Source organism: Erinaceus europaeus, chromosome 5 (assembly GCF_950295315.1).
Source record: "Erinaceus europaeus chromosome 5, mEriEur2.1, whole genome shotgun sequence".
In the NCBI taxonomy this organism is placed as follows: Eukaryota; Metazoa; Chordata; class Mammalia; order Eulipotyphla; family Erinaceidae; genus Erinaceus; species Erinaceus europaeus.
Genome location: NC_080166.1, coordinates 47,758,873 through 47,771,634, shown reverse-complemented (window position 1 = coordinate 47,771,634; position 12,762 = coordinate 47,758,873). Strand labels below are relative to the sequence as shown.

The window sequence follows — 12,762 nt, the reverse complement described above, 5'->3', positions numbered from 1 at the left end:
TAAACAACATTGAAAATAAAAGAACCATACAAAAGATCAATGAAGCCAAATGTTGGTTCGTTGAAAGATTAAACAAAATTGAAAAACCCCTAGCCAGACTTACGAAACAAAAAAGAGAGAAGACTCAAATTAATAGAATTGTAAACGATGGAGGAGATATCACAACTGACACCACAGAAATCCAGAGAATCCTGTGAAACTTCTATAAAGAACTATACGACACCAAGATAGAGAATCTGGAAGAAATGGAACAATTCCTAGAATCATATGCCCTTCCAAAACTGAACCAAGAAGAACTACAAAATCTAAATGCACCAATCACAGACAAAGAAATTGAAACCGTTATAAAGAACCTCCCCAACAACAAAAGTCCTGGACCAGATGGCTTCACAAATGAATTCTACAAAACTTTCAGGAAACAGTTAGTACCCATACTTCTTAAGCTTTTCCATAAGATTGAAGAAACAGGAATACGCCCTTCCACCTTCTATGAAGCCAACATCAAACTAATAGCAAAAGCTGATAGGGACAGAACAAAAAAGGAAAACTACAGACCAATATCTCTGATGAAAATAGATGCCAAAATATTAAACAAGGGCATGGCCAATCAAAAAAATTGTTCATCACGACCAAGTGGGATTCATCCCAGGAATGCAAGGCTGGTTCAACATCCGTAAGGCAATCAATGTCATTCACCACATCAATAAAAGCAAAGCCAAAAACGACATGATTATCTCAATAGATGCAGAGAAAGCCTTTGATAAAATCCAACACCCATTCATGCCCAAACTCTACAAAAAATGGGAATAGATGGGAAATTCCTCAAGATAGTGGAGTCTATATATAGCAAACCTACAGCCAACATCATACTCAATGGACAGAAGCTGAAAGCATTCCCCCTCAGATCGGGGACTAGACAGGGCTGTCCACTGTCACTGTTACTCTTCAACATAGTATTGGAAGTTCTTGCCATAGCAATCAGGCAAGAGAAACAAATCAAAGGAATACAGATTGGAAGGGAAGAAGTCAAGCTCTCACTATTTGCAGATGATATGATAGTATACATAGAAAACCCTAAAGAATCCAGCAGAAAACTACTGGAAGTTATTAGGCAATATAGCAAGGTATCAGGCTACAAAATCAATGTACAAAAATCAGTGGCATTTCTTTATGCAAACACTAAATCTGAAGAAGAAGACATCCAGAAATCCCTCCCATTTACTGTTTCAGCAAAATCAATCAAATACCTAGGAATAAAGTTGACCAAAGAAGTGAAAGACTTGTATACTGAAAACTATGAGTCGCTACTCAAGGAGATAGAAACTGATACCAAGAAATGGAAAGATATCCCATGCTCATGGATTGGAAGAATAAATATTATCAAAATGAATATTCTCCCCAGAGCCATATACAAATTTAATCCAATATCCATCAAAGTTCCACCAAGCTTCTGTAAGAGAATAGAACAAACACTACAATCATTTATCTGGAATATGAAAACACCTAGAATTGCCAAAACCATCTTAAGGAAAAGAAACAGAAATGCAGGCATCCCACTCCCAGGCCTTAAACTATATTATAATACCATCATCATCAAAACAGCATGGTACTGGAACAAAAATGGGCACACAGACCTGTGGAACAGAATTGAAAGCCCAGAAATAAATCCCCACACCTATGGACATCCAATCTTTGATAAGGGGGCCCAAAGGATTAAATGGAAAAAGGAGGCTCTCTTCAATAAATGGTGCTGGGAAAACTGGGTAGTGACATGCAGAAGAATGAAATTGAACCACTTTATCTTACCAGAAACAAAAATCAACTCCAAATGGATCAAAGACCTAGATGTCAGACCAGAAACAATCAAATACCTAGAGGAAAACATTGGTAAAACAGTTTCCCACCTACACCTCAAGGATATCTTTGATGAATCAAACTCAATTGCAAGGAAGACTAAAGCAGAAACAAACCAATGGGACTACATCAAATTGAAAAGCTTCTGCACATCCAAAGAAAGTATTAAACAAACAAAGAGACCCCTCACAGAATGGGAGAAGATCTTCACATGCCAGACATCAGACAAGAAACTCATCACCAAAATATATAAAGAGCTCAGCAAACTTAGCCACAAAAATCAAATGACCCCATCCAAAAATGGGCAGAGGAAATGAACAAAACATTCACCTCAGAGGAGATCCAAAAGGCTAACAAACATATGAAAAACTGCTCTAGGTCACTGACTGTCAGAGAAATGCAAATTAGGACAACACTAAGATACCACCTCACTCCTGTAAGAATGGCATACATCAAAAAGGACAACAGCAACAAATGCTGGAGAGGTTGTGGGGGCTGAAGAACGAACCCTTTTACATTTCTGGTGGGAATGTAAATTGGTACAGCCTCTGTGGAGAGCAGTCTGGAAAACTCTCAGAAGGCTAGACATGGACCTTTCATATGATCCAGTAATTCCTCTCCTGGGCTTCTACCCCAAGGACTCCATAACACCCAACCAAAAAGAGGTATTATTCCTATGTTCATAGCAGCACAATTCATAATAGCTAAATCCTGGAAGCAACCCAGGTGCCCAACAACAGATGAGTTGCTGAGAAAGCTGTGGTATATATACACAATGGGATACTATGCAGCTATCAAGAACAATGAACCCACCCTCTCTGACCCATCTTGGTCAGAGCTAGAAGGAATTATTTTAAGTGAGCTAAGTCAGAAGGATAAAGATGATTATGGGATGATCCCACTCATCAACAGAAGTCGAGTAAGAAGATCTGAAAGGGAAACTAAAAGCAGGACCTGACCAAATTGTAAGTAGAGCACCAAAGTAAAAACCCTGTGGTGAGGGGTAGACATGCAGCTTCCTGGGCCAGTGGGGGGGGTGGGAGTGGGTGGGAGGGATGGGTCACAGTCTTTTGGTGGTGGGAATGGTGTTTATGTAAACTCCTAGTAAAATGTAGTCATATAAATCACTAGTTAATTAATATGAGAGGGGGGAAATTAATTGTATGTCTCGAAGTTTTTCAAAACACAAACTGAATCTTTTTAATATATAGGCTGTGTAATTGATATGCAGACTACTCTCTCAAAAGCCTAGACCAAGTAGATCAGTAGCAACCAATAGCACAGCTATATACAAGATACTCGGTACTGTACAGCAATCCCTAACAAAAGGACTTTTCAAAGTTAACGCAATTACCAAATAATGTGATGATAACATTAACTATCGATTGTCTTTTTGAACCCTAAGACAGCAGGAACCTCACATCTCCACTATAGAGCCTCTACTTCCCCCAGTCCTAGAACCATTGGATAGGGCCCACTTTCCTATATGCCTCTCCCAATCCATATCAAATAATATTGCATCTGCCTTCTAGCGTTTGCCCTTCTTCCGTAGCCAGTCAACAGTGTCAGGTTGAGCCTGATGTAAAGTTTCGAGACCTCCTTTGAATCTGGAGATCTGCCAATCACAACCTAACCAACACAACGATTGCCACCTCAACATGCTTCAGCTCAGACTGTGTCCAGAGACTTCACGTGTGGAATGACAACCCTTCAGCTTCATTACTCGGTGAGACCTTTCCTTTCATAGTATACTCTAATTCCATCTCAGGTGGTTCACTTTCTAACAAAGTCCCAAAACCTTGATATACACCAGTTTCTATGAGAGAGAGCATATGTTCACACGTGTCCGTAAACTACTGCAGAATATATACCTGAAAGCAGAAGTACACTAGAGTTTGCAGTGAGTACCCCCCTAACACTTCCTCTCCACTATTCCAAGCTTTGGGTCCATGATTGCTCAACAATTTGTTTGGCTTCGTATGTTAACTCTCTTTTCAATCACCAGGTTCCAAATGTCATCAGGATGCCGGCTATGCTTCTCTGGACTGAAGACCCCACCAGTGTGTCCTGGAGCTCCACTTCCCCAGAGACCCATCCTACTAGGGAAAGAGAGAGGCAAACTGGGAGTATGGACCAACCAGTCAATGCCCATGTTCAGCGGGGAAGCAATTACAGAAGCCAGACCTTCTACCTTCTGCAACCCACAATGACCCTGGGTCCATGCTCCCAGAGGGATAGACAATGGGAAAGCTATCGGGGGGCGGGGGGGATATGGAGATTGGATGGTAGGAATTGTGTTGAATTGTACCCTCCTACCCTATGGTTTTGTTAATTAATTCTTTCTTAAAGAATAAAGGAAAAAAGAAAGAAAGAAAAGGCCTATAATACAATCTGGCAGTTTATCTCCCAAGTACCTATCTGAAAAACACAAAAGTATGTATCTGAAGAGATATCTGCACACCAATGTTCACTTCAACTCTTTAAATAATAGTCAAGATTTGGAAGAAACCTCAGTTCCCTAGGACAGATAAGTGGATAAGGAAGTTGTTATTTCACTGGAAGAAAATACGAGATCTTGTCTGTGGAAGTTTTAAAAAGAAGAAGAAAAAAGAAAGTTGTAGAGCTTTGCTTCACAATTTCCAAGCAGAAGACTAACCAGATATTGATAAAATCAGGACTGTTTTTTTTTTCTCTGATGAAGACAGAAGAAAAACTGTTCCTTGTATACATATCGACCATTGAAAAAAATGGCTAGATAAACAGATACTGTTTAGCGAACAAGAACTAACTGTACAAGTCAGTTCACTAGAAATAACACAAGTGTAACTGCAGATATTTCTTAGAAATAAAGTGAGTATAACTGCAAACATGCTGATTCTAAGACTCTGATTTAAATAAATATACATCAAAGACTGAAGTTGGGCAGGCAGTCATTTTTCCACCATTCGCCTCCCCTCAGTCCTCTATCAGAATCTTGACTAATTACTGTCATCACCACAGCGACTTTTGCTGGCCAGAAGACAGCAAGACTTGTCTTTTGCTACAATAACTGAAAGTAAAAGACAGATACTGAATCATCTCACTCATAGGTGGAGGGTAAGAGATGCTAACCTGTATTTTGGGGAGACACAACCCCACCCATTCAAGACAGTAGGATAGCACTTGCTCAATAAAAGAAACAAATAGCACCTTGATATTACTAAAAGCACAGATACTACTTCTTTTTACTTTCTTCATGATGAGTATCTAAAATATGAATTAAAGTACACACAGTTGGAATATTTTTATATTGGTTGTATAGGTTTTTAAAAATCACTTGTTGGTTTACATGGTTGATGTCACAAGAGGACAATTCCAAAGTTCCTCAAGAGGAGGTATTACCACACCTCAATCTCCACCAAACCATCCTCCTGTTTCACCATAGAGCGCTCAATTCCCAACATCCTTTATAGTCCCCAAATCCATGAGTCTCCAAATACGCTGCAAAGGAACACGGCCCATTAATGTTATCATTCTGTACTGTCCACTGAATGCCTACAGATTTTTAATTTCCTGCCTTCCTAGTAGTGGTGCTCTCTCTAATGTCATATGAAGGATGTTATAAGACAAGAAAGCAATGGTAAATTCCTTTTTGTTTTAGTGCAGTGGAGTCCTCATGAATGCACACTTTCATATTCCGTGAAAACTTTTCTATTCAAGTAGAGTGAGAGATTGAGAGATGGTCAGGCAGGCAGAAAGGAAAAGAAACTGCAGCACAGATACTTGCTCCAGTGTTGTTACTATCTCGTGGAGCTGTCTCCACGTAGTACCAGAACGTGAACTTGGCTAATACATGTGGTAAGGCAATCACCCTACTCCATGAGATATTCTTCTGACATGAGGGTTTGACTTTTTTTTTAATAAGTCTTCTGTGTTAGAATTGACCTGTATCTGAGCCCAACAAAAAGAGGGCTGCTGATAGGTACTTCGAAATCATATAATTAGAATTTATGCTAAGATCTTCTGGGGGTGTAACATGTTCACTCAAACCTGTATCTGAGCCCAGTGTTCTTACCTGAAGGGGGAAAGCTTTGCAAGTAGTGAAGCAGTGCTGCAGATGTCTCTCTTTCTCTCTCCTCATCTCCCTCTTCCCTCTCAATTTTCTACCCAGTAAATAAAAATTTTTTTTAAAAAAAGCACTTTTTTTTTAGAATTACAGGATTATCCCTAGTCAATTATAATGGCTTTTGGATGTTCACCTGCCAGCTTAAAAGTCACTAGGTGAAGTCAGAAAAAAAAATCTATATGACTAAGTACTGCATGTTGTCTTTTTGTTACGTCTTTCTATTTCCTTGCTGCAATTATTGAGTAATTTATTTATTTTTCATTTATTTATTTATTTATTTTATTTTCATTTATTTATTTTTCTACTTCACATGTTTATTTTCTCTATACACTATATAGACTACTGCACACTTTTACTTTAAGGTATATGTTTTCCTCTAACTTATGTATACATGTGCATGTGAGCCCTATCTTATGTGCCCTGGTCTATATCTAGGTTATATAACTCTGCCAGGAGGTGTGATGACTGAAATGGAATTTAGGAGTCCTGTGAGCTAGGAAAGATCCCGCCTGAGTATTAGAGCTGAAGGGTTGACATCCTAGGTCTGGCATCTCTGGACACAGTCCAAAGTGAAACATGTTGAGGTGGCATTGGTTGCATTGATCTGGTTGAGATCAGCAGATGCCTTATCAAATGGTAGGGATCAAAAGAAACATTAAGGCAAAGAGCAAAGCTCCAAAGGTTCTATAGAAGACCTTATCATGATTTAATGTAATTCAATGTTATTTACAAATAACTATATCTTATTCACTGACAAGACCAGTTGCTTCTGGTCTCTTTGGTCTAATGTGATAGGTGATTTAATATTTCCAAAAAATAAAATAAAATAAAATAAAATAAGCTACTATTAAAAATACACTAATAATTTGAGCCCGTGTTGAAATCCTCATCTACTTCCTATTTCACTTTCCCCAATCACTCTAAGTCTAGCTTTGTCAGATGAAGTAAAGATTGTAAAAGCTGGATAAGGGCAAGAGACCAGAACACTCTAATGATAGCCCTTCTACTAGGCCACCCCATCCTTGAAGGCCCTACTCAAGGAATCCTGGGATTCCCACATAGACATGATAGGCATAGACATTTAATAGATCCCTCTCTATACCATCACTGGTCATCTCCATAAGGAAGAACATCATAAACCCTCTTGAGGGCCTCTACAGGACCTTGCCCTCAATGTAGAACAATAGTGATAGAAACTGCCAAAGAGAGGCTGGGGTAATATACTCTGTCACTCAAGGAAGACTTTTCCTGAAATGAGTGCAGCCTAGAATGTTCCTAGCTATGACCATGGAATGCGAGCTTAGACTTCAAGGGATGCAAAGGTTGTACAGGCTCCTACTTCAGATCAGTGGGGTATTTACATATTTTCCCCATATTTGGGAGTTACTCTCTGCCCTAATTCAGCTTGCTAGTCCTATCCTCAACTCTGACAGCATCTTCCTAGACAATACTTTCAGCTCACCTGCGTGTTAGCTGAGGGGCTCAGGCAAAAATTAGTAAAGTCATGGGCCCCTTAGAATAAACCTAAAATAGACTACCTAGCTTCTTCCAACATGACAACCCCAAATCTCATCTTCTATAAACTTACCTTTAGGTTTCTAATTATTAAACAATTTGTTTTGCTTTACATCTTAATGCTTTTTAGCCACAAAGTTGCAGATGCCACCATGATGCCAACCTGACTTCCTTGGGCAGGTGACCCCACCAATGTGTCCTAGAACCCCACCTCCCCAGAATCTTGCCCCACTAGGGAAAAGCAAGAACAGGCTGGGAGTATGGATGGACCTGTCAATACCCAGGCCCAGCAGTTATAATGGCCAGACCTTCCACTTCTGCACCCCATAATGATCCTGGGTCCATATACCCAGAGGAATAAAGAATAGGGAAGCTTCAAATGGAAGGGATGTGATGTGTTACTCTGGTGGTAGCAATTGTGTGGAATTGTACCCCTCTTATCCCACAATCTTGTCAATTATTATTAGATCAATAATAAAAAAATACACAATATGATTTTAAAATCTGCTTAGTTACACTGACAAATTGAATGCTTGGTAATCTTAATATTCCTAATTTGATGTATGACCCCAAAGTAAATACTTATCTATTCTCAATAACTAGTGAGACTTTGCAGAAAGGAATTAAGTGTTGTAGTTTCTCTCTCTTCCTGTCTCTCTTTCTCCCTCTCTCTTTTAGATAAATATACCCAAAATTTATTTCAACCAGACAGGAAAAAAAAAATCCTACTGAAAGAGAGAATGGATGTAGAAGAACTTCATTCTTCTTCTAACAAACATACATAAAAATTTGGCATTCTACAATCTGTAGGCAAAACTAGCATTCCATTAAGAATCAGAGATACAAGCATATTTCCAGAAAAATGACTTCCGTTGGCCTATTACTTTGAAAAGGCTTTCAACCTTATTAAGCATATGGCAGTGCAACACATCACCTCAGCCTCCAAGCCACAACATCCTGGGAGAAACAGTTCATCCTTTGTATACTTTTTAAACTTTTTAAAATTTTATTTATTTATTTATTTATTTATTTATTTATTTATTTATTATTAGATAGCGACAGAGAGAAATCGAGGGAGAAAGGGAAATATAGAAAGAAAGAGACAGGGAGTCGGGCTGTAGCGCAGCGGGTTAAGCGCAGGTGGCACAAAGCACAAGGACCGGCATAAGGATCCCGGTTCGAACCCCGGCTCCCCACCTGCAGGGGAGTCGCTTCACAGGCGGTGAAGCAGGTCTGCAGGTGTCTATCTTTCTCTCCTCCTATCTGTCTTCCCCTCCTCTCTCCATTTCTCTCTGTCCTATCCAACAACGACAACAACAATAATAACTACAACAATAAAACAACAAGGGCAACAAAAGGGAATAAATAAACTAAATAAATTTTTTTTAAAATTAAAAAAAAAAGAAAGAAAGAAAGAGACAGAAACCTGTAGCCCTGCTTCACCACTCCTGAAGATTTCCCCCTGCAGATGGGGACCAGGGAGTTGAACCTGGGTCCTTGTGTACTGTAATGTATGCACTTAACCAGGTGTGCCACTGCCTGGCCTCTATCCTTTATATTTTTAAACAAGGCTCATATGGAAGGCCCATCTCTAGCCTTGTGAGGGTTCTCCAGATGGCTCTCCACAGAGATTGGACTCATTTACATCCACACCAGCAGTGTAGAGGGGTTTCTTTGTCCCCACAACCTCTCCAGCATTTGTTGCTGCTGTAACTTTTGATGTATGCCATTCTCACAAGGGTGAGGTGATATTTCATTGTTGTCTTTATTTGTATTTCTCTGACAATCAGTAACCTGGAGCAATTTTTCATATGTTTGTTACTCTTTTGGATCTCATCTGAAGTAAATATTCTACTCATATCCTCTGCCCATTTTTGGATGGAGTCATTTGCCTTTTTGTTGCTAAGTTTGGTGAGCTCTTTATATATTTTGGTTATTCGCCTCTTGTCTGATGTATGGCATGTGAAGATCTCCCATTCTGTGAGGGGTCTCTTTAGTTGATGGTTTCTTTTGCTGTGCAGAAGACCCCTTTGAAGGCTCCTACAGGACCTTGCCCTCAATGTGGCTCAACAATGGTAAACACTGCTCCATTCTCTGAAGGGAGGTTGGATAACATACTCTCTACCTACCACTCGAGGAAGATGTGTCCTGAAATTAGTGTAGCCTGGAATGTTCCTAGCCATGACCACAGAATTCGAGCTCAGAACTATAGGAATGCAGAGGTTACATAGGATCCTGTACTGAATATGGACCCCAAATCAAATTGTTGAGGTCTACAGTCAACAATATTTATATGCTTTCCCCGTATTTGGGAGCTGCTCTTGCCCCTAATCCATCTTTCTAGTCCTTTTTCCAGTTATGACACCATCTCCCCAGACAAAAACCTGGGTCCACCTGCATATTAGATATCAGGCTCAGGCAAAAACTAGTAAAGTCATGGGCCCTTTGGAATATACCTAAAACTGACCTAGTGGCTTTTTCTAAAATGGAGACCCCAAATCTTCATCAGCAATATTCTTGCCTTTGGGTTCATGATTAGCCAACAATTTTTCTGCTTCATATCTTAATTCTTTCTCAGCCACCAGGTTCCAGATGATACCATGATGCCAACCTGTCTTCCCTGGGCAGACAACCCCACCGATGTGTCCTGGAGCCCTACATCCCCAGATCCTTGCACCACTAGGGAAAGATAGAGACAGGCTGGGAGTATGAATCCATCCGCCAATGCCCATGTTCAGCGGGGGAGCAATTACATAAGCTAGACTTTCCACCTTCTGCACCCCATAATGATCCTGTGTCGATACTCCCAGACAGATAAAGAATAGGGAAGCTATCAAGGAAGGGGATGGGATACGGAGTTCTGGTGGTGGGCACTGCGTGGAATTGTACCCCTCTTATCCTATGGTCTTCTCAAAATTTTGATATTTTTTAAATATTTATTTTCCCTTTTGTTGCCTTTGTTTAACATTGTTGTGGTTATTATTGTTGTTATTGACATCGTTGTTGTTGGATAGGACAGAAAGAACTGGAGAGAGGAGGGGAAGATAGGGGGAGAGAAAGACGACACCTGCAGACCTGCTTCACCGCCTGTGAAGCGACTGCCCTGCAGGTGGGGAGCCAGAGGCTTCAACCCGGATCCTTACACTGGTCCTTGCGCTTTGCGCCACATGCGCTTAACCACTGCGCCACCACCCGACTCCCAATATTTTGATTTTATAAATAAAAATTAAAAATAAACAAAATAAAAAGAATGCTATTTTTTATTTGTGATTAATAGTAGGCTATGAGATTGTAGGACTGTAGTATAGAGTTCCACACACCACACCCACCACCAAAGTTTTTTTATTATTATGAACAACAAGTCCATTGAATAACAGTGATAGAATTCCACACAATTTCCTCCACCAGATTTCTCCATCCCACCCCTTCCATTGGAAGCTTTCCTATTCTTTATCCCTCTGGGAGTATGAACCCAGGATCATTATGGGGTGCAGAGAGTGGAAGATCTGGCTTCCGTAATTGCTTCTCCACTGGACATGGGCATTGGCAGGTCGATTCATACTCCCAGCCTGCTTCTGTCTTTCCCTAGTGGAGCTGGGCTATGGAGAGGTGATCACCAAAGTTTTTGTACCTACCCTCCCAGCTCCCAAAGATAGAGTTCCTGCAAGTCTTCGAAACAGTTTGTTCCTTTTTTTTTCTTTTTTTTTTCCAAGTAAAGATTGTGATTTCAAAATAGTGATTTGAGAGTCAGGTATAATGACTCTGGTTCTGACATTTATATTAATAAGTTTGGGCTGGGATGTAACTTAGTAGTTTTATCACAAGCTTCCATGTTTGATCCCTAACACAAAAAAATTAAATACAGTTTCAAGTCCAGGCTACCTAAAAGTATACTGTATGCACATTTACATAGTATGCCTATGTACATATCATACACATACACAGCCAACTCTATGTTCTGTAACATTACATACCTCAGGTTTGTCCTCGGTTCCTTCAGCTTTGCTGTTGGTGATACTCAAGTGTGTGAAACGGTAGAGACTCCATATTCTCTAGGACATACACAAGCCTATTCTTCCACAGGGTGCTTTGGGGAGGATGATCTTCACATTTTCTAGCTGTGAGACAATTACTTGGGAATACAGCTTGGGTTCCCATCAGTTACACACACCATATGGGATAACAGTAACAGAAGAGTGGGAAGCAAAAACAACCAGCCATGTTGGAGGAGTCCTTAGACTATACCAGAGGCACTATGACAGCTGAAATCTCAATGGGGAATTCTGGCATGTGGAAAGTTGTTGTTTCTTCTGGGGAGGCTCTGTGTTATATCATTTTTTCCTCCTTTATTATATTCTGTCCTATTAAGGAAAATGTGAACCCTCTAAAGCTGCCTGTTTTCTTTCTTTGAGTCATATCCCATTATGATGATTCTGTATACGTAATCACTACATCATAATCCCTTTGTATTGAGCTGGACAACAAAGATGTTAAAAAATAAATAAATAAGCAGCTAAAGGGAGCCTAATAGGATTCACCTAGTTAAGTGCACAAGTGACTGAATGAATGAATGAATGAAGCTCTGGATTCAAGCCTCTTACTCTTCACTCCTTAAGAAAGGAAACTTCATAAGCAGTGAATCCAGAACTGCAGGTGTCTTTCTGTCTCTTTCACTTACTCTTTCCCCTTTCCCTCTCAAATTCTCTTTCTCATCAAAGAAAGAGGGTGTGGGCGGGGATAGAAAATGGCTGCTGGGAGCTGTGGATTCATTATGCAGGCACCAATTTCTTGTGACAATAAATTAAATTAAATTAAATAAGGCATAGTTTGTTGAAAAGACTTATATATTGTAGTATTTAATATGTTACTGTTTTTCTTCCATCAGAGGAAACATGTTTTCCAAAAATTGAGAAAAAAGTGCCTAATGTTCAAGATTTTCATTTTTTAACACTTAGACCCAAAATACAGACTTGTAGTAGACACTAACTCATTTCATCAGTCTCATCATGATTTTCCTTTTAATTCCTGATATGTTTGCTTCCTTCGTGCAGAATGTCCTATTTTGTTTTTCTTAATCCAATATCTTGGTTCTTCACTCCTCCTTGGATTCATTACAACAGAAAGTACTTAATAAAATATTTTCTTTTTTTAATATTTATTTTCCCTTTTTGTTGCCCTTGTTTTTTTGTTGTAGTTATTTTGTTGTTGTTACTGATGTCATAGTTGTTGGATAGGACAGAGAGAAATGGAGAGAGGAGGGGAAGACAGAGAGGGGGAGAAAAAGATAG

At 39.7% G+C, this 12,762-nt stretch overlaps 1 long non-coding RNA gene across 1 annotated transcript in view; it reads right to left on the bottom strand.

Annotated features, from left to right (window-relative positions):
* LOC132538691 (uncharacterized) overlaps positions 1 to 11,858 on the bottom strand; it is a 37,312-nt gene extending 25,454 nt beyond the window's left edge. Inside the window, exon 1 of the long non-coding RNA XR_009550045.1 lies at positions 11,449 to 11,858. This is a non-coding gene — a long non-coding RNA (uncharacterized LOC132538691). The remainder of the gene's footprint in view (positions 1 to 11,448) is intronic.
* Positions 11,859 to 12,762: the final 904 nt, after the last annotated feature.